Source organism: Delphinapterus leucas, chromosome 10 (assembly GCF_059928025.1).
Source record: "Delphinapterus leucas isolate spDelLeu-1000000601 "Yukka" chromosome 10, BTC_Dleu_Yukka2, whole genome shotgun sequence".
NCBI classification, from domain to species: domain Eukaryota; kingdom Metazoa; phylum Chordata; class Mammalia; order Artiodactyla; family Monodontidae; genus Delphinapterus; species Delphinapterus leucas.
Window position 1 is genome coordinate 82527614 of NC_143138.1, and position 26323 is coordinate 82553936.

Here is a 26323-nt window from a genome sequence, read left to right on the forward strand (position 1 = left end):
TCAAGATATATTTAAAAATGGAAACTTATTATTTAATTTTACTTTTTCTGCTTTATTTGACCATGAACACTAAGGCAGTGTGAACCCATTTGTGAATATATCTTATTCTAGCAAAATTATAGGCTAAATAAGCTTGGGGGCTAAGCTGGAAAAGTAACCACCTTTTATAAATACTTTTTCAATGGAAAAATGAATTTCATGTTCCACATAACTGATTTACAAATCGACCATTGGAATACACTCCATTCGCAAGCACATACTGCTAAAAAATCTAGCAGATGCATCAATGAACTTTACATGGCATCATTCTGATAAACTTAGTCTTCCTCCTCTACTCAGTAACTAGGTATCTATCTGGAGCAAAGTCAGGGAAGATACGTTCAGACATACAAGAGTTGGGTCAATCATGTTTATATGTATAGATGACTTAGAGAGGACCATGCCAAACAACTCACTGTCCTTCCTGGTGAGTATAGGGGGAGATTAAGAAAGAGTTCATATGTTCAGTGAATTTGTCAGGAAATCTTGTTTGCATAAGATAAAAAGATCCTAATGACTCTTAAGATAGGCAGAATCTTCGAGCTGATGGTTTTGGAGAAGTCCTTTAAAAGAGTATAATTCTCAAGAGAGAACTTCCCAGGGGTATGGACATGCAATGTTGTCCTGGTCACCCTTGTCTGCTACCTTTGACTTCCTGACTTGTAAGACTAATGGCAGTTATGTTAAAACACAGTTCAGTCTTCTGAGGATTTCATCCATTCATCCATCCATCCATCCATTCATTCACTGAGTATACACAAGTTCAGGACTCTGAAACGTGGGGCCAGCCGGGCCATTGGTCCCCAAGCCTCAAGCTTACAGAAACCATGAACTGTGACATCTGCTCAAGCACCAATGTGCATGGGAGTAACATGAGGCCTCATCACAGATGTTGCAACCACCTGAAATCTGGGAGGTGCAAGAATAACTAAAGAATTATACTGAAAGTATGTTCTCAACTGAATCTAAAAGCTGCTTGATTCCAAGACAATCTCTCAGAAAGCATTCAAGATGTTGTGCTGGGAAAATAGAGAAACAAATAAGGAAAGATCTCAGGAATTTACATTCTAAGGGAGGAGATTGATGTGTAAAAGTTCAGTATAATACAAGGCAGAGAGAAACTGTTGCTATGCTGGCAGTACAAGTTTTTGGCCAAGCAAGGACTCAGGAGAGTTGCAGCCCCACATTCTTGACCTTGTCTATAAGCTTTTGTCTGACAGCCTTTGGCTCCTACCACCTCTGCCTTCACCTCTGTGGTAAAATTCTTATTCTTTGTATCTTATTCTTGTCTATAAGCTTCTGTCTGACAGCCTTTGGCTCCTACCACCTCTGCCTTCACCTCTGTGGTAAATATCTTATTCTTGGTAGTTCCAGATAAGAAGAATCCCCTGGCCCAGAGATTCACGAACTTTCTTGGTTCATAGTACCTCTATGCCAAAAGAAATGCCTAACAGTTTTGTTTGTTAAGTAGCTAGGTCCAAAAACTTTAAAATGTATAATGTATTTATGTCCTAACAACTTAGTGGCCATTTGAAAAAATACATATATGTTGAATGAAAAAAAATGTTTCTTTCATTCTTACATAATCACAGTTATTTACTGATGGATGTGTGTGCCTGTAGGGCACTGCACAACTTCTCAAATCTTGCCTTCGGATTGGACACTGACACCCTTATTTCCGGTTCCACAACAATTTTTGCAGGGCGCTAGCTTTTTATCACAGCAACTTCTGAAAACCCAGCTTTGTGAAGCTAGGGTGTCCTCAGAGGAGCTGGAGCTAATGTTTTTATTAATTAATTAATTAATTTTTGGCTGCGTTGGGTCTTCGTTGATGTGCGCAGGCTTTCTCTAGTTGCGTCGAGTGGGGGCTACTCTTCATTGCGGTGCGGGGGCTTCTCATTGCTGTGGCCTCTCTTTGTTGTGGAGCATGGGCTCTAGGCGCGTGGGCTTCAGTAGTTGTGGTGTGTAGGCTCAGTAGTTGTGGCTCACAGGCTCTAGAGTGCAGGGTCAGTAGTTGTGGTGCACAGGCTCAGTTGCTCCATGGCCTGTGGGATCTTCCCGGACCAGGTCTCGAACCCATGTCCCCTGCATTGGCAGGCAGATTCCTAACCACTGCACCACAAGGGAAGTCCCTGGAGCTAATTTTGAAGCTGTGAATTACTGTAAGCTAGTAATTCATGCAGTGTGAACAGATGGGGAGTATTGCTGTGTTACTCTTACAAATTTAAAATACCCTGTAGCACTCTTATGTTTGTGGTAGTGCCCCATGCACAGTCTTGGAACCAGGACCTTAGCTGTCTTTTATCTGTTCACTCTGGTACAAGAGCCTTCCTCCTAGTGTTATCCATGGCCTCAATCCCCATATCCTGTCAGGTTTAGACAGGGAATGCAGGGCTTTGCTAGGTCAAAATGTGGACTCAGAGAGTTGCCAGTAAACTGAATCAACATCAGTTATGTTGCATTGAACTACACCCATAGAGATGAACTATTAAATCTGGAGAGGATAACAGGATACCCCTATTACTTAAGTCTAGAAGCAACGTAGCTTGATATATTTTTATTTTTCATAATTCAGAAGCAATTGTGAGTCTTGAGGTCCTCACCATGATCATTTACTAACATGGTTCTAGTGAGTTCAATGGGCCCAGTTTATAGATTTATGTCACCAGAATGCCAGTTTTATATTCACTGTACTGAATGTTTTATTTCTCTAATTCAAGTATGAAATTGGTCTGGAGCTTCAGATGACTTTGGAATGCCTATGTTTTCTGGAAGCAATGAGGAGAAAGAGACATAAATTTGTAAGAATAAGAAATCCTGCTGAAAATGGGACCTAATAGACTTGCCAAGTTCTCTTTCAGGACAGGATGTGTGTAAAGGGATTAATGTTCCTGAAATATAAAATAAATCTGTTTTTTATTTAAGTAAATTATGTTGCCCTGTGATTCCCCATCAATGAAATTCACAGCATTCATTGGCTTAAGGGAAGGACAGGTATCACACAGGACAAAGAAGTCATTGCTGGGCTCTGAGCCTCAACGAGAATATTCTGGACTCCCTGCAGCAATGGTTCTCCAACTTTAGTGAGCATCAGAATCACCGGGAGGGTTGCTAACAGACAGATTACCGGGTCTTACTCCAGAAACCCATCCAGAGTTTCTGATTCAGGGAGTCTGGGGTGGGACTCAAGAATTTGTATTTCTGATAAGTTCCCAGGTAATACTAATGCTGCTGGTTTTGAGAACCACTCCCCTAGAGGACAATAGTTCCTGAAAGTCAAGTGTACTGAGAGGGAAAGGAGATTTATAAATTTCAGAATTTCCATTTCCATATCAAAAGCAAAGCCTGGAGTTCTAAAACTGGGACTTTACCATAAATAGATCTTAGTAGTCATCACCAGACAAGATTCGAAGTCCCTTCTGCTGCTGGAAAGAGGTGACAAAGGGGTGGGAAAGGAGACAAAGTGACAATAGAGAGACCCTCTCCCTAACACCACCTTAGAGTCTAATTTAAATGGCAAGAAGCAACAACCCTTAGTTAATGTCAGGGAATCAAATATTATCCAAAGCCCATTTTCTTGCCTTGAAAGGTGTCAGTCCTCCCATGAAAACTTTTCTGCTAGGGTGTTTCAGTACTCCCCCCATTGCTATTAGATTTTTTCCTATGCATAAAAAATTATTCTTAGGGCTTCCCTGGTGGCACAGTGGTTGGGAGTCCGCCTGCCGATGCAGGGGACGTGGGTTCGTGCCCCGGTCCGGGAGGATCCCACATGCCACGGAACGGCTGGGCCCGTGGGCCATGGCCGCTGAGCCTGCGCGTCTGGAGCCTGTGCTCCACAGTGGAAGAGGCCACAACAGTGAGAGGCCCGCGTACTGCAAACAAAAAACAATTATTGTTAAATCAGTCCAAGGTACAACTTCATGAAAGTTTCATATACTTGAGCACTGAATTCACTGATGACTGGAAATAAGACATCACTCTACTGCCCAGTGAATCAGTGTTTTACAAAGCATCAAATATCTCCCTTTTTTTTGTGAACAGAAGGTTCATTCAGGACTTTTAATTGTTAAGAATCTTCCCTTTGTTTCACACTGAGGACAAAAGCTATATTCTTTTTGCAATGGGTACAACCCTGCAATGGTATTCGTTTCCTACTTGGATATGACAGATACCCTCTCAGGAACTAAACTCATTTCTGCACAATGTACTTGAGACTTGGAGAAGTAAACCACAAATTATCTCCTCTAAATAGCACTCCCCAGTTCAGAACGTGAGGCAGATAACCTCAATGTGAACTTTGCCTATGGATATTTATCTACAGCCTCAAGTAATATGGATTTATTCTGGTAATATACAGACCATTTTGCAGATAATGTTGAAAGCAAACATTTTATTACAGATTTCTTGTAAATTACACAAGGCTGTGTTTTAATAGATTTTCCTTCCAAGCCTCAGTCTCACAACATGGGTAGTTATACAGATTTTTATTATGATCTTGAATATTGACTTTTAATTATACACTGGTTAACAAAACAAATAAAGCTGTCATTTCCATCAAGGGAGCATTAAGGATGGAGGGTATCTTTTGACATCCCACCTACTTTCCCATCCCAGCACTACTTTTTAACATTACCCACGCTAGGCATAAAAATGTAAAAATCTCACATTACTTTAAGAAGACCCTGGAGCAGTTTTTAATGATGTTTATTGCAAGGGATACATGGCTTACAGTAATGATAGTTGAAGGGCACCTTAACAACCGTATTCAAGAGTAAGAAGGGCTGTTCAAAGGGGCATAAGAGGCATTATTTCCAGCTCAATAGGAGACAGACTAGAAAACATACTTTACACTGAAGACATAAAAGGTAGACAATCCAAAGAACTTCCTGACCACGAGGATATCGGGGGAAACAATTCATTAAAAAATCCAAGAACTAAACTCCACTCTTTCTGCTATATTTCAGTTCTTAAGATGGCCTTGTAGAAACTCAGCAACTGACAGCAATGGCCCAAGAGTCCTGCAGATCTGAAGTCAGCATCCAGAAATGGTGACCCTTCTAACACCACTCTCATTCGAAGGCTCAATGATCTCATCTTTGAAGATAAGAAGAGGTGGTAAGGGATATCTATTGGGCGTGTATATTTTTATATTCTGTTTCTGAGTTTGAGGAGGGTTAAAGGCTTTTGAAATTTTTTTCCCCGGCCATTCAGGCAGGAAAATAGGTCAAGAGCTCAGTAAGACCAAGGACATCAGTGGTTTATTTCTGTATGGCAGTTAACATTATCTTTAACTCTTTGTCCCCAAAATATCCTGAAATATATCCTGTTTGGAAGCGTTAGGGGTGAAGACAAATTCAGGTTATGTGAGGTCTTAATGAATGTTGGTTGTTTAATAAATCTTGGTAGGAGATATGAATGAGCGAATGAACAGATGAAATTCTGACAATGACACAATGGGATCAAATAAGTTTAATGTATTTTATTTAGAACTATGGAAAATTGGAGTAGGAAAGGAGCTCAGAAATGAATCTAATCCATTTTTTTTTTACATCTTTATTGGAGTATAATTGCTTTACAATGGTGTGCCAGTTTCTGCTTTATAACAAAGTGAATCAGTTATACACATACATATGTTCCCATATCTCTTCCCTCTTGCCTCTCCCTCCCTCCCACCCTCCCTATCCCACCCCTCCAGGCGGTCACAAAGCACTGAGCTTATCTCCCTGTGCTATGCGGCTGCTTCCCACTAGCTATCTACCTTACGTTTGGTAGTGTATATATGTCCATGCCATCCTCTCGCTTTGTCACAGCTTACCCTTCCCCCTCCCCATATCCTCAAGTCCATTCTCTAGTAGGTCTGTGTCTTTATTCATGTCTTACCCCTAGGTTCTTCATGACATTTTTTTTTCTTGAATTCCATATATATGTGTTAGCATACGGTATTTGTCTTTCTCTTTCTGACTTACTTCACTCTGTATGACAGACTCTTGGTCCATCCACCTCATTACAAATAGCTCAATTTCGTTTCTTTTTATGGCTGAGTAATATTCCATTGTATATATGTGCCACATCTTCTTTATCCATTCATCTGTTGATGGACACTTAGGTTGCTTCCATGTCCTGGCTATTGTCAGTAGAGCTGCAATGAACATTTTGGTACATGACTCTTTTTGAATTATGGTTTTCTCAGGGTATATGCCCAGTAGTGGGATCACTGGGTCGTATGGTAGTTCTATTTTTAGTTTTTTAAGGAACCTCCATACTGTTCTCCATAGTGGCTGTACCAATTCACATTCCCACCAGCAGTGCAAGAGTGTTCCCTTTTCTCCACACCCTCTCCAGCATTTATTGTTTCTAGATTTTTTGATGATGGCCATTCTGACTGGTGTGAGATGATATCTCATTGTAGTTTTGATTTGCATTTCTCTAATGATTAATGATGTTGAGCATTCTTTCATGTGTTTGTTGGCAGTCTGTATATCTTCTTTGGAGAAATGTCTATTTAGGTCTTCTGCCCATTTTTGGATTTGTTTGGTTGTTTTTTTGTTATTGAGCTGCATGAGCTGCTTATAAATTTTGGAGATTAATCCTTTGTCAGTTGCTTCATTTGCAAATATTTTCTCCCATTCTGAGGGTTGTCTTTTGGTCTTGTTTATGGTTTCCTTTGCTGTGCAAAAGCTTTGAAGTTTCATTAGGTCCCATTTGTTTATTTTTGTTTTTATTTCCATTTCTCTAGGAGGTAGGTCAAAAAGGCTCTTGCTGTGATTTATGCCATAGAGTGTCCTGCCTATGTTTTCCTCTAAGAGTTTGATAGTTTCTGGCCTTACATTTAGGTCTTTAATCCATTTTGAGCTTATTTTTGTGTATGGTGTTAGGGATTGATCTAATCTCATACTTTTACATGTGCCTGTCCAGTTTTCCCAGCACCACTTATTGAAGAGGCTGTCCTTTCTCCACTGTACATTCCTGCCTCCTTTATCAAAGATAAGGTGACCGTATGTGCGTGGGTTTATCTCTGGGCTTTCTATCCTGTTCCATTGATCTATCTTTCTGTTTTTGTGCCAGTACCATACTATCTTGATTACTGTAGCTTTGTAGTATAGTCTGAAGTCAGGGAGCCTGATTCCGCCAGATCTGTTTTTCATTCTCAAGATTGCTTTGGCTATTCGGGATCTTTTGTGTTTCCATACAAATTGTGAAATCTAATCTATTTTTTTAAATTCAGTTTTTAACGCATGGGCAATGAAATAATTTGCATTCACCCCCCTCAGAATAATATCATGAGAACTTGGAATTGAAGCCAGTTCAATGATATTTTCATTACATTATATTCTTCTGGGATGGCAATTCTGTCTGCAACTTGTGTTATGGAAAAACCTAGAGATTTTTTGTTTGTTTGCTTTTTTTTGTTTTGTTTTTGTTTTTGTTTCTTGCGGTACGCGGGCCTCTCACTGTCGTGGCCTCTCCCATTGCGGAGCACAGGCTCCGGACGCACAGGCTCAGCGGCCATGGCTCATGGGCCCAGCCGCTCCGTGGCATGTGGGATCTTCCCGGACCGGGGCACGAACCCGTGTCCCCTGCATCGGTAGGCGGACTCTCAACCACTGGGCCACCAGGGAAGCCCTTGTTTGCTTTTTACTCATATACACAACAACAACAACAAGCACTGAAAAATCCCCCAAACCAGTTATTTAGCTCAATCAGGGAGCAATAGAAACTACTCTAATGTCCTGAACCATATTGCAATTCTCTATTCACTTCTTGGGCCACCATGCCAACTTTGCAAACCAAAGAACAAAAATAGGGTAGTGTTAATTACTCCAAGAAATCATCACTACATAAAACAATAGTTTTATCATTATCATAAAATTTTAAAGACGCTAGCCAGTGAGAAAAGTTGTTGCTGGAAAATATCAACTACTTTAGGAGTCAATGGGCTCCTTCATATCTCATCAATTGATTGATCCCTGACTTACTGATTGAAATTGAATGTAATCTGGGGAGTCCATGGAAAAGGGTCACTTTGAATGGAGAATACCTGTATTTGGGGAGCAAATTAAAAAATGGGGCATTTTTCTAACACAAAGGAGCTTTAAGGTTGTCTTAACACTTTTAGAGAAAGAAGCACCTGCCTGATAGAATTGCAGCCTCTCTGGCCAATTATCAGGAATTCTTTTTATCGTGACGATGGAATCAACTCTGAACAAGAAATGAAAGAGCACAAGCCCACTGCGACTTGAGGAAGCTATGTTTATTTCAGAGTCTCAAGGAGCCATGTGTTGTTAAACACAATATAAAAAGTGCAATAAACTTTAGGTATAAAGGACTTTGTTGGCTATAAAATTTTATTTTACTGCTTTCCTCCTATGGCTAAACACATATGAGATCAGTAAAGTATTAAAATATTCAAGATGACAGAACATGAATCCTAATTCCAGAAATACAGCAGTGAGAATAAATGACAGGGGTAGACACAGAATGCCTATACTGTCATCTGTATAAAGTCCATCATTTCAATATGTACTTAATTTTAAAAGATATAGAGGGTAGAGTGAGCACCCTTAATTGATCATTTCCATTACTCTTCACACAGACACCAGTTGAAACTGACACTGACAACTTTGAGCTAGAATCTCCTTGTTATAGTGAGTCAAAGGCAGGCATATCAGTTGTGCTGACACACACAGTCAAGATGTTGGAGAGTTTTCCAGAGGCCCAAATTGTTTTCGTTAAGTCTGTAGGAGCTCAGAAAAATACGTACTGTTCTAAATTTCCCTGAATGTGCAGCGAGGCAAGGGTTTGTACTTTGAAATAGAAACCCCCTTATATACCGTCTAAAGAAAGCCTTTGTTGCTGAAATAAGTCTCCCTGTGGAGGATTGTAGTTTCCAGGGGAGCTATCTCTACTAATTAGACTCAAAGTTGATTTGGACATTGCAGAATTGTATTATATTCCCTCAGGATAGGAATTACTAAATAAGAGGAAGCAAAATCTTAAAAAGGAGGGAACAGTGGAGTTTCCTACTGAACCCTTGCAAAATAGGAGAATTAGAAAATTCTTTTGGATCTTCTGTCAGACTTAAAAACATGATTAGGATGGTGTCAATGGAGCTTATCATTTTTATTGCTTCTGGAGTATCCTAGTTACATTTGAACTTGATTTTTCAAGTTCCAGCTTTCTGGTATGTGCACATGTGGTTTCAGGTGGTTTTTGTTGCTTTTTTTGTTCCCCTGTATGTGTATGTGTGTGTGGGGGGTGGGCTGAGGGCAGGGGTTCTCATTGTTGTATCCTTAGTTTCTAGTGTAGTATCTGACACATAGTAGGATTTCAATCCATATATTTAAAGGGAAGGTATTTTAGAACATGTACTTTTGTCCCTTATTTATAAAAGTCATACTTATTCATTATAGAAAAGTTGTAAAGGATAACAGAAATAATAGAGATAAAAGTTAAATTCACCCATAATCTAATATCTAGTGATAATTAGTATTAATGTTTTAATATGATTTCAATGACCTAATTAGTATATGTTTATGTGTACATGCACAAGTATACCTAGAAATACAGAGGCATACACATACATACATATATATACCAGGCACTCACAATTAATATAAAACCAAATATTCAGTTATATATTCTTTTTTTCAACTTAACTTTAAGGAGTCGGGAGAGCTATTCCACTGAGTGGAAAATTGTTTTTAGAGTTCACAGTGTCCACTCACTAAAAACCTCTCAAACCATGGATTCCACAACCTGAGGTTGAAGAAGCTTCCCTGTGTTTGCCTTACTGGCTAGTAGTACTGTTTATTGGGCAATTACTAAGTGCCAGAAACTCTGCTAAACACTTGACTCATGGTATTCTGTTTCAATCTTCACAACAACTTTTGGAGGTAAGTGCTATTAGGCTCTTCTTTTTAAGACCTGGAGAGCAGAAGTAATTTTCTCCAGTTTACCCAATGGTAAATGGCCGAGCTGGATTTTGAACCCAAGCCTGCTAAATTCAGACCCTGAGCTGAACCCTGGGTCTTTACTGCCTTGACTGTTGCCAGGACTGTGTCATACATCCGGACATATCTTTGAGTGCTCCACCTTTTGATCCCTTGGTTCTGTTGATCCTATTTCTGAAATATCTCCTGTTTTCCAATCCCCCATCATTGCCTTAACTCATTGGTTCTCAACTAGGGACAGTCTGCCTTCCAGTGAGACATTTTCCTTTGTTGCACCTTGAAGGGGGATACTACAGGGCATCCGTTGGGTAGAGACCAGGGATGTTGCAAAACATTCTGCAATATTCAGGACAGGCTCCCACAGCAAAGAATTATCTAACCCAAAATGTTAATAGTGCCAAGGTTGAGAAACCCTGCTTTAGCTCATTTCCCCAGGCTCTCTTAAACACAAACAACCTCCCAATTAGTTTCCTTATCTTAAGGTTCATCCTCATCCAGACTGCTGCTATAGTTCTCTCTTTAAACACACATAAAATCATGCCACTCTCTTGCTCTGTTTAGCTCTGTAGCTCTGGAGGACTGCCGGGGTCCAAATACAGATACAAATAGTTCTAGACTATATGACTTTAGGCAGGTGATTTAACCTCTCTGAACTTCAACTTCATTACTTGTAAAATAGATGAATAATAGCTAGCATCTACCTCGACAGGGTTCTTGTGAGGATTTTAACACTTCATGGCTCTCACAGTTAAGTCCTCGATAAATGTTATCCACCATTAAAAAAAATCTTTGAAGGTTTTCCACTACCTGCTGAAGAAAACCCAAACTCAACATACATTCCAGACTCCTTTACCATGGAGTCTCACTCAACAGCCTCTTCTCTGGGCTGCTGGCCTGGATGACCTGTGCCCTAGTTACGTAGGACTACCTGTCATCCTCTAGATTCGTGGAAACTTGGATGTCTGTGTCTTTGCTCATGCTTCTCTGCCAGCCTGGGAAGTGCATCTCCCTCTCCTCCACCTGGAAACATCTGTCTTCTTCAAGACTCAGGTCAAACGTCACCTCTTCTGTTTAGCCTTCTCTATGAGCTAGTCATATGTACTTACTCCTTCCCTTACATGACCACAGTATTTTGGTTATTCCATCTATCAGTTTGTCCATCCATCCATCCATCCATCCATCCATCCATCCATCTATCTATCCATCCATTCATTGGCTGTAATACATAGTAGTTAAGATCACAAGCTCTGGAGCCAGATTTCGTTAGTTCAAGGTCAGGTTCCAGAAACAAATTTATGTAACCTTGAACAAGTTACTTGACTTTATGAAGCCCTATTTTCTTTGCCTTTAAAATAAGTGTAATAGTAATATATAGTTGATAAAGTTATTGTGAGGATTGAATGTGTGTAAACATTATGCTTGCTATGCATACACGTTAAATAAATGTTAGTTCTCATCCAACTTGTACTTGTTGAACACCAACTCTCTGGCAGGCCCTCTTCACATTGTGCCTTGAATTATAACAGGTGGTGCATGTGCCCAAATCTCTCATTAGATATAATGCTTTTTGAGGAAAGGTAATTTTAAAACAATCTCCTCTTCATACCAACACGTGAAAGAGAGGTGACAAAATCAGTATTTCTGCCAACATCTGGCCTGTGTTTCATAAAGTTGTGCTGGCCAGCATTTCTCTCTTAAGATGATATGTATGTATCTCCTGATGTGAGGAGTATTGCTGATCAAAAGGAGTCTACTATTCTCCTGCAGTGGTAGACCCCCCCCTCCTCCATTTCCAACCCACCTTTTAAACTGCCTCCCTGGGCATAATACAATCAAAAGAAATCTTTTCATGATTATAATAATGGACTTGAGCCTTCTCGATTGCCCTGGAGCAGGAGAGGTGATGTCAGTGACATATTCTTGTAGAAGGAACTCAGTGATTGCTTAATTTTACATGTGGAGTTTGAATGCTTTGTGTTGTGTTAAAATCCAGATTACATTCTTCTCATTAAGCAAGTGGTCCAATCTGATTAATATAATACATTTTCCTCTGTTGCCCAACATCACCAAAGGCAAGGTATTACTTAGGGAACCGCCCCCTCCCCCCAACATACACACACATAAATGCAAAATAAACAGATCTGTACAATCATTATTGAGCTAAAATAGCACTTAGAAATGTATTCTTATTGTGAAAAATGGCCACATAAGAGTTGCTGACTGTTTGTAGCCCTGTAATGTAAGTCAGATAAATTGGTACCCAGAAGTCTGACATTTCAAAAACCCAAGAATATGTTGCGTTTTTTCTGATATGCCATTTTTGTAATTCTCCCAGCTATTTTCCTTTTTCAAAAAGCGATTCTTCTGTGCCCAGGCAGTTCAATTAGAGCATTGTGAAAGTTGTCAGAATGACTTCAACATAACTACCCCTGAGCAATAAGTATAATTTTGGAGAGGAACAAGTTGTGTTCTTACCACCTTGGTGTGGGCAATGGTGTTAACTAAGTTGGAAAAAGAATGTACCATCTGCACCTTCTCCACTCAGTTAACCTGCCCAGAGAATTAGAAGCGTTCCATCTCACCTCAGAGAGGGTTCCTGTTTGGGTCAGCTCAGCATCCTTGAGCCCTTCTTTAGCCAATAGCATCCTGATTTTCCTCTCACTGTCTACATACTAGGTGGATCCACCTTTCGGTGTTAGCACGTGTCAGCAAATTCTCCCCTTGAGCATGGGCTGGCCTTAGAGGTTTACTTGTAGTGAACAGAATGCAGCGGAAATGACACTGAGTGATATTTGAGACTAGGTCAGAGTCAGCAAACGTTTTGCGTAAAGGGCCAGATAGTAAATATTTTTGGCTTTTCAGGCCATACCCATTTGGTGTGTGCCACAACTATGCAGGTCTGCCATTGTAAGGGGTAGCACAAACAGGCTTGGCTGTGTTCAGATTAAGTAAAGGGTCAGATTTGATTCACAGGCCATAGTTTGCCAACCCATGTATTAGGTCATAAAAGATAATGTGACTTGTGCTGTCTCTTTGTCTCGCTCCCTCTAAATAGACCTTATTTTTCTAGAGCAGTTTTAGGTTAACAGCAAAATTGAAGGGAAGGTACAGAGATTTCCCACATACCCCCAGCCCCCACACAGGCAGAGCCTCCCCACCATCAACATCACCGCCAAATGGGACATTTGTTACATAACAATGATGAAACTACCTTGACACATCATAATCTCCCCAAGTTCATAGTTTACATGAGGGCTCACTCTTGGTGTTGTGCATTCTATGGGTTTGGACAAATGTATGGTCATATGTATCTCTCTTTATGGTATCGTACAGGGTAGTTTCACTGCCCTAAAAATCCTCTGTGCCCCACCTATTCATCCCCCACTCCCCCAACCCTGACATCCACTGATCTTTTTACTGTCTCCATAATTCTGTCTTCTCCAGAATGCCATATAGTCGGAATCATATAGTGTGTAGTCTTTTCAGATTGACTGCTTTCACTTAATCATATTCATTTAATATTCCTTCATGTCTTTTCACATGGCTTGACAACTCCTTTCTTTTTAGCACTGAAAAATAGTCCATTGTCTGGATGTACTACAGTTTACTTATCCATTCACCTACTGAAGGGCAAGTTTTGGCAACTATGAATAAAGTTGCTATAAACATTTGTGTGCAAGTTTTTATGTGGATGTAAGTTTTCAGATCATTTGGGTAAATACCAAGGAGCACGGTTGCTGGATCATATGTTATGAGTATATTTAGTTTTGTAAAAAACTGGTAAACTGTTTTCCAAAGTGGTTGTATTATTTTGCATTCCCACCAGCCATAAATAAGGGTTCCCGTGGCTCCACATCCTGGCCAGGATTTGATGGTGTTAGTGTTCTGGATTTTGGCCACTCTAATAGGTGTTTAGTGTATCTTATTGTTGCTTCAGTTTGCATTTCTCTGATGATGTACAATGTGGAGCACCTTTCCATATATTTATTTGCTGTCTGTATATCTTTTTTGGTATCTCACTGTGCATTCAAGCCACCATGTCCAGCCACCATGAAGCCACCATGCTGGAGAGGCCATGAAGAAAGACTACATAGAGATAGAAGGAGATGCCCAAGTAGCCCCAACTGTACAAGTCTGTTCTCACAGATTTATAAGCAGAAAGTCTTCAAGATGACTCCAGCCCAGCCAAAATCTATCTGATGGCAACTGTATTGTGAAACCCCCAGCAAGAGCAACCTAGCTGAGTGCAGTTAATCTGCAGAAATGGGAGATGATGGGATGGGCATATGACATACTCCTGGCTTTTCACTGTGTTCCATCACCCTGCCCATATTGCTTCATATAGGGATGGACATGAATATCTGTTTGGTCCAATGAGACTCAGTTCTTTGATCTTCACACTAAGAAAGAGTGGAGGAATTCTCTTTTTGTTGTGTTTCTAACTGGATAGTATGTAAGCCTAGGGATGCTAGTGGACATTTTGACATCATGCAGGAAGACCTTGTCCACGACAATAACCAATGAAGAAAACAGGGCAGACCAGGAGAGAGAGAGAGAAAGAGAGAGAGACAGAGAGAGAGAGAGAGAGAGAGAGACAGAGAGAGAGAGAGATGGTATCAATAATGGCATCTATGGGGCTATTTCTGAGGGTTACCACTGGGTATTTCAGTTATAAGAGCCAACTGCTGATTATATATATTCATAAATCATAAGTTCAGGTTGATGGATTTTTAAAAATCTGGACACAGCTATGTAACCAGCACCCAGGTCAGGAAACCAAAGTTTACAGCTTTCCCAAACCCCTGCCTCTTGCCTCCTTTCAACTCCCCAGAGATAAACATTATCTTGAATTTTAGCAGCATATATTAGTCCTTCCTCTTTTAGGGCTTTGTGGAAATGTAGTCATCTACTATGTCCTCTTTTTCATCTGACGTCTTTCATCTAGCGTTCTGCTTATGAGATTTTTCCATGCTGTTGTGTGTAAATTTAGATTATTCATGTGCACATCTGCATAATTTTCAACTAGTGAATATTAACACCATTTATTTAGTCTATGGTTGATGGATATTTCCAGTTTTTGTCTATCATGAATAGCAATACAATGAATATTCTTGGACATGGTTTTTGCTGAATATATGCCCATGTACACGCACTACTGGGTGTGTACCTCACAGTGAAGCTCCTGGGTCATAGGGGACGCCTACGTTAGGCTTCGTTAGATAGTACCAAATCATTTTCCTAAGTGGATCTTGCTCCAGCAATGTAGAAGAGTTCTGATCACCCCATTTTCTCATCAGCCCTGAGTAACTTCCATCTTATTCATTTTAATTATTCTGCTAGGGATGGTGCAGGATTGCACTGTGATCTTAATTTACATTTTCCAGATGAGTCAGGAAGTTGAGTGCTTTTTATTTATGTTCATTGACCATTTTGACATCTTTTCTGATGAAGTGTCCAAGTCTTTTGCCCATTTTTCTATTGGGTTATCTCTCTTTTTCTCGTTGATTTTTAGGAGTTGTTTATATATTTCAAATGTTATTTGTTTTGAGGAAATGTAGGTATATCAATAAGTTTTTAATTGTGTGTTTGAATTGGGATTTTGTCACTTAAAACTTTGGCTTTTTAAAGAACATGGCTTGGCTGAGATGCTCAGTTTTTGTTTTTTTTCTTCATTTATTTATTTTTAAAAATATCTTTATTGGAGTATAATTGCTTTACAATGTTGTATCAGTTTCTGCTGTATAACAAAGTGAGTCAGCTGTATGTATACATATATCCCCATATCCCCTCCCTCTTGCGTCTCCCTCCACCCTCCCTATCCCACCCCTCTAGTTGGTCACAAAGCACGGAGCTGATCCCCCTGTGCTATGGAGAGGCTCAGTTTGGACTCCAGGGCAGTAGTACACTCGCTTTTCCATAAGCGGAAGGCCCAGATGTTATGGTTTAGTTGAACAGCGAATTCCTCTGATTCTCCCAAGTAGGACCTTGTTATGAACTACAAGTTCATCCGGCAAGCACATAGAGTGACAAGTCGTGTCCCCTTCTCTGCTGAAATAGGCGAGTTAGAAAAGAAGGGATGTTTAATTCGAAATGGACTGCATGGATGAATTCCCTGCATTTTCTATCCTCTCAATTTGTCTTTCTCTATTTGTCTTTCAAAGGAGGTTGCACTAGGATGCACTGCATTGTCACACACTGCTCCCATGTGCACCAGACTCTCTGATGACCCTCAGGTCGGTTCTTAATGATCTTTTAGAAGCCCAGACAAGGAAACCAATGCATTACTGATTCCAATTGTGAAAAAGCAGGTAGTGGGACTTCTAGGCTTTCAGATTCTTCAGGGAATTGCCTAACCTCAGAAACTCTCAAATTCTTCCTTTCTTCCATGCCATTAGCAACAATATATAAATCAAACACAATGCTTATCATCAGTGGGAGAAAATGTCTTTTCCATTCTCCTCTGAAACCCACCTTCACCTCCAGGTAAAACATAGAAATGTGGATTTTTGAGCCTTTTTCTCCCTGTGTGGCCTTGACATTAATTCACCCTTGAAGTTCATGCTGGTAGAGGAGTCAAGTAGCAATTTAAAAAATAGTTACCTAGGAGACTAGGAAAAAATAGAAATTGACAAATCATTTAAAGTGGCAAATCTAAAATAAACATGCATCAGTAAATAAGACCACATCTACCTCAGGATTTTTAATATACTTAACTCTAGAAATGAGATATACTGAAGAATCAAGAGATCACATATGCACAGGAAGTATTTTATTAAGCACTTTGCTGACTTGCAAATAGATTTTATATAAATAATAAAAACACTGGTCACTGCCTACAAATAGTTAAACTTGAATTTGCTGTCCACGAAAGTGAATCAGTGAGGGAGCAGTGACTTTTAACCTATAAGCATGGAAATCTAGTTCAGTTCTCCTTCTCAACATGTTTCCATCAGGTCACATGTTTTCGCATGTGATATGACTGGTATCCTGGAGGAAGTGAGGCTCAAAGGATTAAGAGATTAATATTCATTCTGCCTTACCCATCTTTCTCAACAAACAGACTGGTAAATAATTGCATCAATCTCTTAAGGTTGACACAGCCTCAGGAGGTCAACATTGCTCCTGTGGTTATATTGATACTTCCTGTCGTCTATCAGGTGTGCTGAAGCGCCTTGCCTTTACCTTGGTAAAAGGAAAACAAGATGATCAGACTGCAAAACCCGTCGACTTTGATATCTGATAATGTCTAGACAGTTGACAGCCCCGCCTCTTAGGACAGTAGTCAATTGTTTTGCATCAATAATTTGGTATGAGGGCATTTTCGAGATGCTACACTTTCCTGACATCCCTTGCTGTGCCAAACATCTATCTTTCCTCATTCATTATGGCCGGGTAACTCAGTGGACTTAGTAACACTTCGTTTAATTAAAGTTTCTCAAGGAAGAACCAAGAGGGCTCATTACCTTAAAATACTACCTGTGGACAAAGTAGGAAAAATGTTTGCTAAATTTTAAGCATCTAATATAGTTACCCAATGTGTATTTGTTGTAATAGAATTTGAAAGCAGTCGTATCATCTGAATTTGGATGCCAGTTTTTAAAAACCTAGTATCATTCAAATTTATGATTAAGGGAAGAATGCAAGCTGGTATGGTAAATAATTTTGGGGGGAAATGAGAAAAAAGTGAAGTGGCAAAATAGCAATAAAAGAGTCAGAGGTTAATGACTGACAAAAATCATAGTAACACTGCCATGCATATATTTGTATAAACATTGATTTGTGTCAGTTTTACATACAGACTAACCCTGTGGCATTATATTGAGTGAATCCTATTATACCCATTATAGAAAAGGAGACATTGGATGATTTGACTAAATTCTTTTTAACAGCGGAGCTAGGCCTAGAATTGGAATCTCTAACTTCTTATCTGTTTAAATAGGCAATAAAAACATCTCAAAACAAAAACAAAACCTCTAGAGAATTGAAATTGGCTTTGGGAAACAAAGTTATCATTTGTTTCATTTCTAGTAAATTGATATTATTGCCTAGAGCTACTGTTTGTTTTGCTTTTACTCTAGACACTGCTAGTTACTCCATTTGAAATACATAACGACTCTATGATGTAGGAATTATCATACCCATTTTCCAGGTAATTTGTCAAAAGTTACGTAAGATGACCACCAGAGAAAACATTACTAATATCCTACGAAAAAACACATAAACTAACAACAACAGTACCCTGTAGAACCTAGTGCCAAGATCTTGGTTTCTAATGCCATTCTCCAAAAAAACAGAAACAAGAGTTTCTTAGAAGAATGGCTGATTCTAGGACTGGGACAGGAAGTAAATAAGATGAGCCTAAAACATGAGTCAGGAAGTAAAGAAGTGCTCTGAAAAATGAAAAAACAAACAAACAAACAACCCCACAGTGACGGGGGTGTGTCAAAGGGACACAGAAGTGAAATGAAAGAGCTCCCAATGGCCAAAACTGGAACAATTTGAGCAACAAAATGAAGTGATACTGGATTATAATTCAAAGTATAAAATAAATATCCGTGAGTCCATACCAATATAAATAAAGGATCAAATAAATAAATTGGAGAGAATAGAAAAATCTCCTGTGTAGAAAATTACAGATATTTTATGCAGACACTCTGCCTCAAGGAAGTGGAATATAACTTCCCACTCTTTAAGTGTGGGTTGTGCACAGTGACTTGCTTCCAAAGAGGACAGTATAAAGGAGAGTAACACAGCGGAGAAACCTGACAAGCACTACCTCAGCCAAGTGACACAGGTCAACATCATCATTAATAAGTCATGTTGATGGCACGTACCCTTGATATGATGTGATGAGAATGGCTCCTTATCTCTGTGGTCTTTCTTCCAAAAACCCTGTAGCTACAGTCTAATAATGAGAAATTCACCAGACAAAGCCCAATAGAGGAACATTCTAAAAACACTTGAATAATACTCCTCAAAACACCCAAGGTCATTATAAACTCGGCTGAGAAATTGTCCCAGCTAAGAGAAGCCTAACTCTTTAGAATCTTTAGACATGACAGCTACATGTAATATGGTATCTGAGATGGGATCCTAGCACAGAAAAACAATATTAGGTGAAAACTAAGGAAATCTGAATAAAGTATGGGATTTAGTTAATAATAACATCAATTTGTGGTGTTCATAATACAACATAACACGTTTATAACACAATTTGTTCATTAATTGTAACAAACATACCATGCTGATATAAGATATTAACAATAGAGCAAGGATACGCAATATATAAGAACTTTGTACTATCTTAGTAACTTTTCCATAAATCTATTCTATAATGAAAATTTTATTTTAAAAAAACCTCTATAACCTTGAAATAACAAGTGGGGGAAAGTGGGGAAAGCAAACCAGTCAGAAGAAAGTGTATTTATTTACCAACTAATCAGTTCATCTGTTCATTTGTTTGTTTATTCATTGATATCCTTAATTGTTCAACAAATACTCTTTCATGTCTATTTTGTGGTAGCATAGTCGGGGGTTGTAATGATTCTTCAGCTCTACAGGGGTCATCTAGTGACTGGCACAGCCCTGGGGAGAAGTTGTATAGCATGTTGGGTAGTCCAAAATTCTAGGTCAGCTCAATACACTGATGACATTTGGTAATATCCATAAAAGAAAGGAGAGAAGTATTAGAGGGGGAGGTGGCTACTCGAAGATTACTGTGGATGGAGAATTTCCCGTAACTGGAGTCTGATTATAGATTATATTGCGTACACTGGTCCAGTGAAAATTACTTTGCTTTTCCAATTACTTTTTCTTCCAATGCACCATTGTGTTACTCAGAGCTTACAATGACTACCCGTTTCTGTTTGACTATGGCACTGTCGTTTTCTGAGAGTAGCAAATAAAGCCATTTTATGAAGCTCACCACTTTGGGCCTGCAACATAATTCAACAGAAGTTGGTCTCACTTCTTAAGTCCCATTCTGTAAAAGAAATGATTGAATTATACTCATGGTCATTTTGGCCTTTCACCAGGAGTATACTCTGATTGTCAAACTTATTTTCTAATTGAAAAATATATTGAACACAAAAAATGAAGTTCTTGAAGCATTTGGACACCGATTTGCTTTGTAGTGACCACTGCAATGTTGAGGAAAGCTAACTAGAAATAGAAATACATCCTCAACTTGATGATCTAATGACTACCCTCCAAGCCTCCAGACATAACACATAGCATAAATCTGTGTTTTCTGAAAATATCGCATTGGGTTCTTGAGGATTTCAGCAAGGAAATTATCTCCAGTATAAAATCTATATGAGATGTATGGAACTCTCTACAAGGAATATTGGATTATTACACTCTGTAGCTTTGAAAACCATCTTTCTTGGATGGTAGCAGAAAGCTTCAATATACTTGCATGAATTATAGATGATACTTAGTACTCTTGTTAAAGTAGCTACAGGATGCTTTTCTAAGACCCTTCAGCCTATGGATGTTATTATGCATCTGTCACAACAAAGATTTGCCTTTGGAGATACTTTAGTATTCTAGACATTTTTCAATAAATTGAACATAGTACTTGAAGACTGCTCTTTTCCTCCTTTGCTTTTTTTTCTTTTAATTCTGAGAATAGTACAGACATGTATTTAACCTAGAAATGAAGTCATGGCTTTTAAACAATTAGCCCCAAAGAGGAATTGATTTCAAAGAAAGTCTGTCTGTGAAGGGGTGAGAGACAAAACCAACATTGATTCTGGAGTACAGCTTCTTAATAGTTCAGACTTATAGGTGCCTAAAAATGAACAGCTTGTCAGTAGAGAAATGGGATAGCATACAGATCAGAGGCCCCAAAGCAACATTCTCCTTTTCAAAGACATACTGCTGGCTTAGTTCAAATGCTTTTCCATACGTTTTTTGATGTTCTTTCTAAACACTCACTGTACACATTACCGACATGAATGCTTATCATTTCAGCAATTTGCCTTAGTAACACACTAAATAAATAAATAGTCACTTAGGTTTTAAGAAGTACTTGTTGTTTAAAAGCCAGTGGAATGAAATCAGACTCCTGAGTATTTAAAGTGGAGATATAGTCAACTGGAAAAAAAAAAAACAAAACGGTATTTTATATTTTAATTCTTATTCCTTTTTACTCTAGCAAAAAGTAATTTTTAATACCTTAAAATGGTTTTCTCATTAATTATAAGTTAGTAGAGGCTTCAAGGAAGGGGACCAAATGCATGTGTATGATATTGGATCATGTAGATTTATTTTTTTTCAACAAGATAAATATTAATACAAAGTGCACTAGATTTGCAGTCTTACCACCTTATATTGTTTTAAAATTATAGACTAAAATTACACCTTGGAGGTATGCAGAGCCAGGGCCAGTGGACAATGAGTCCATAGGATCCTAGAGATTCTGGTTTCTTCTCTGGGGTTAACTTTTTTGAAATTCAGCTTTCTCATTTGTAATAAATTTTTAGTAGATTTATAGTGCATGATTTAATATTAGAATAATGGAGTTAAAAGTGACCTGAGGGTAATTCCAGGGTCACCCTCACTAAGTCTTACAAAAAACCGACAGCTTCGTGAATTAGAATTAGAAAAACACAAAAAAGATTCCAAAAATAATTTAAAAAATGAGTGCTCTAAAAATGTAGCACATGGAGTTCCAGTTTCAGCTCCAACATGTAAAGTGCTTGGCGGTCACTACCAATCACTCTCATCCTTTCAACAATGATAAAAAAAAGCTAAACAAACCAACTAAATCAATGAGTTTTCTTAGCTGCATCAGAGAACTGAGGCCATGGGGCAAACCACCATCTGAAAATCTGGTGATACAGAGGAATACAGTGAATCTCAGTCAAGATCAACTTACCTGGAGCAGAAGACACTAGAGCCACAAACTTGTAGGAATGAATTGCTGAAGACTGAGCGTGGACTAACTTGAGAGTAAGAAACTTTCAAGGGCACAGTCTTAAGGGAGCCCTCATACTCTCATGAGTTTGACCTTCAGGAAGCCCACCAGATTTCCATGGTAATGATCCTAGGAAACCCCTCATGTTTTGGTCAGGTGGAGAAGAAAAGTTACCCTTTTGAAATTCTTTCAGGGCATTCTCCATAAGAAAGGCTTATTCTTCAAGGGAAACATCTTTATCAGAGCTTTATTTGACTTGGGGAAAGGGCTATTAGCCAACCCTAGGCCCCTCTAGTCTTCCTGTGTCACCTAAAGGAAGAAAGAAAAAGGCTAAGAAATACTTCAGAAGGTCACAACCCAGGGACTCAGGCCCATTAAAAGACTGGGATTTAATGATAAGATTGTAGAATGCCTCCCCTCACCCACACACACCTTACCACCACATCAACAGGGCTCCAGAATAAGAACAGTGGATTACAACAAAAAAAAGCTACAGGACACAGACTCTATTTAAGGAGGAGTTCTTAGGAAAATCCAACATTGGAAGAAGCTAACAAGAACGCCAGAGGAAACTGAAGCATCTGGTATGCATGGCTGTAGAAAATACTAAGCATAACCCAGTTTCTAGACAGGTGAACATAAAACCACACACTAAAGACCTCTTTGTCTCAGTTCCCATTGCCTGATATATCACAATTGACTTTCAAGAAAAACTTATAAGGAATGTTAAAAATTGAGAAGCAAGACAATCTGAAGAGACAAATCTCTCTTCAGAACTAAAGTTACATATGACAGAACTTGAAATAATTCAATAGGGAATTTAAAATAACTATGATTAATTACATTAAGAGCTCTAATGTAAAAAGTAGACAGTATGCAAGAACATATGAGTAATGTAAACAGAGAGATGAAAACTCTAAGAAAGAATCAAAGGAAATGATAGAAATAAAAAATACTGTAACAGAAATGAAGAATACTTTTGATGATGTCATCAGTAGCCTGGACACAGGTAAGAAAAGAATCAGTAAAATTGAAGCTATGTCAATAGAAACTTTACAAACTTAAATACAAACTTAAAAATGAATGGAGGGGGCTTCCCTGGTGGCGCAGTGGTTAAGAATCTGCCTGCCAATGCGGGGGACACGTGTTCGAGCCTTGGTCTGGGAAGATCCCACATGCAGGGGAGCAAGTAAGCCCGTGTGCTACAGCTACCGAGCCTGTGCTCTAGAGCCCACGTGCCACAACTACTGAAGCCCCCATGCTTACAGCCCATGCTCCACAGTGAGAGAGGCTACCGTGATGAGAAGCTCACACACTGCGACGAAGAGTAGCCCCCACTCGCCACAACTAGAGAAAGCCCGTGCGCAGCAATGAAGACCCAATGCAGCCAAAATAAACAAATAAATAAATAAATTTATAAAAAAAAAAATGAATGGAGGGACTTCCCTGGTGGTCCAGTGGTTAAGCCTTCACCTTCCAATGCAGGGGGTGCAGGTTCAGTCCCTAGTTGGGGAGCTAAGATCCCGCATGCCTCGTTGCCAAAAAACCAAAGCATAAAACAGGAGCAATATTGTAACAAATTCCATAAAGCCTTTAAAAATGGTCTACATCAAAAAAAACTTTGAAAAAAACGAATGGAAAAAAACCACCCCAGAATATCCAAGAATTGTAGGGCAATTGCAAAAGATATAACATATGCATAATTGGAATACAAGATGGAGAAAAAAGAGAAAATGGAGCAGAAGAAATTGTTAGTGATAATGGCCAAGAGATTTACAAAATTAATGACAGATAACAAACCACAGATCCAGAATTCTGAAAACAACAAGCAGGATAAATACCAAAAGTCTAAATGTAAGTGTGTCGTATTCAAACTGGAGAAAATCCAAGACAAAGAGATGGTCTTGAAAGAAGCTGCAAGGGGTTTAAAATCTTACCTGTAGAGGAATAATGCTAAGAATTACGTCAGACTTCTTGTCAAAAACCTCAAAACCATGCAAGGAAGTAGAGAATGGAATAAAATATATAAATTGTTGAAAGAAAAAAATCCCACTAACCTAGTATTCTATATCCATCAAAATTGTTCTTTAAAAGTGAAGGATATATAAAGATTTTCTTAGATAAAGAAACATTGAGTGAGACTGCTGCTGATACACATACCCTGCTAGAAATGTTAAGAGAAGTTTTCAGAAAGAAAGAAAATGATATTAGTCAGAAACTTGGATCTACATAAAGAAAGGAAGAGCACTGGAGAGAGAATGCATGAAAGTGAAATAATAGCATATAGTGAAGTAAATGACAGCAATGTTACAAGGGACTGGAGGGAGGAAGTGAGAGTACTCATTATAAGGTACCTGCTCTACCCAGGAAGCATTATAGTGTTCATTGGATGTGGTTAGTTGTAAAGGTATATTGCAAACTATAGGGCAACCACTAACACATTAAAGAAGGAAATATAATTGATATGATAAGAGGTGAGACTAAATGTAATCATATAAAGTATGCTCAATTAAAGACATTCTACTCAACACCCTACTGGAAGTCCTAGCTAGTGAAAACCAAACAAACAAAAAAGGAAATAAAAGGTACACAGTTTGGGAATGAAAAAGAAAAATGCTGTCTTTGTTTGCAGATGACATGTGAACACGTCTAGTTAGAAAATCCCAAAGAATCAACCAAAAAACTCCTGGAAGTAATAAGTGATTATAGCAGGGTACAAGGTTAACATAAAGAAGTCGATTGTCTTTCTATATACCAGCAATGAACAACTGACAATTGAAATTCAGAACACTATACAACTTATATTTGTACCCAAAAAAGAAAAGAAAAACACTTAGATAGAAATGTAACAATATATATTTGAGATCTATACTATATATGGACAACTAAAACTCTGAGGAAAGAAGTCAAGGAAGATGGAAGTTAAAGAAATATTCCATGTTCATGCACAGGGAGATTCAATATTACTGAGAAATCACTTCTTCACAAATTTATCAATAGATTCAGTATAATCTCAATCAAACGCCGGCAAGCTATTTTGTGGATATTGGCAAACTGATTCTGAAGTTTGTATGGAAATGTGAAAGACCCAGAATAGCTAACACAATGCTAAAGCAAAAAAGGACAAAATTGGAGAACTGACATTACCTGACTTTAGATTGTACTCTAAAGGTACCGAATAAAGACAGTGTGATGTTGATGAAAGAATAGATAAGTAGATCAATGGCACAGAATAGAGAGCCCAGAGAGGGACCCAAAACAAATGCAGTCGTGATTGTCGACAAGGAGCAAAGGCAATTCAATTGAGAAAGACTAGTCTTTCCAAGAAATGGTCTTTGAAAACTAGGACATCCATATGCAATAAACAAATAAATAAGAACGTAGGTACAGACCTTACATTTTTCACAAAAAATAACTCAAATGGATTATAATTCTAAATGTAAAACAAAAAGTGTAAAATTTCTAGAAGATAGCATAGGAGAAAATCTAGGTGACCTTGGCTTTGGCAGTGAGATTTTAGATATATCAAAATCATGATCCATTAAAAAATTGTTAACTTGAATTTTATTAAATTAAAAAAATACTTATCTGTAATAGACCTTTTTTGAGTTAATGAAAAGACAAGCTACAGACTGGGAGAAAACATTTAGAAAATATATATCTGATAAAGGAGTTGTATCCAACATATACAAACATATACTAATAGCTCTGTATAATAAGCAAAAGATCTGAACAGGTAGCTCACCAAATAAGATATGCAAATGGAAAATAAGCATATGAAAAGATGCTCAATATCATATATCATTAGGGAATAGTAAATAAAAACAACAATGAGATACCAGTATATGTCTATTTTAATGGCTTAATTCCCCAAACCTGGCAATACCAAATGCTGTAGAGAATGCAGAGTGATAGAAATTCTCATTCATTGCTGGTGGGAAGTTAAAATGGTACAGCCACTTTGGAAAAGAGTTTGTTAGTCTTTTACATATAATCTGCAGTCTTGCTCCTTGGCATTTACCCAAGTAGGGTGAAAACATGTTCACACAAAACCTGCCCACAAATGCTTGTAGCAGATTTATTAATAGTAACCAAAAATTGAAAGCAACCAAGATGTTCTTCAACAGATGAATGAATGAAGCATGGTACATCCGTACAATAGAATATTGATGAAACTAAATGAGCTATCAAGCCAAGGAAAGATATGAAGGAAACTTAAATGAATATTATTACATGAAAGAAGCCAGTCTGAAAAGGTTGTATGTTGTATGATTCCAATTATATGACTAGAATAAAGCAGAACAATAGAGACAATAAAAAGTTCAGTGGTTGCCAGGGTTATGGGGAAAGAGAAGAATAAGTCAAGCACAGGGGATTTGGGGGGCTGTAAAAGTATTCTCTAAGACACTGTAGT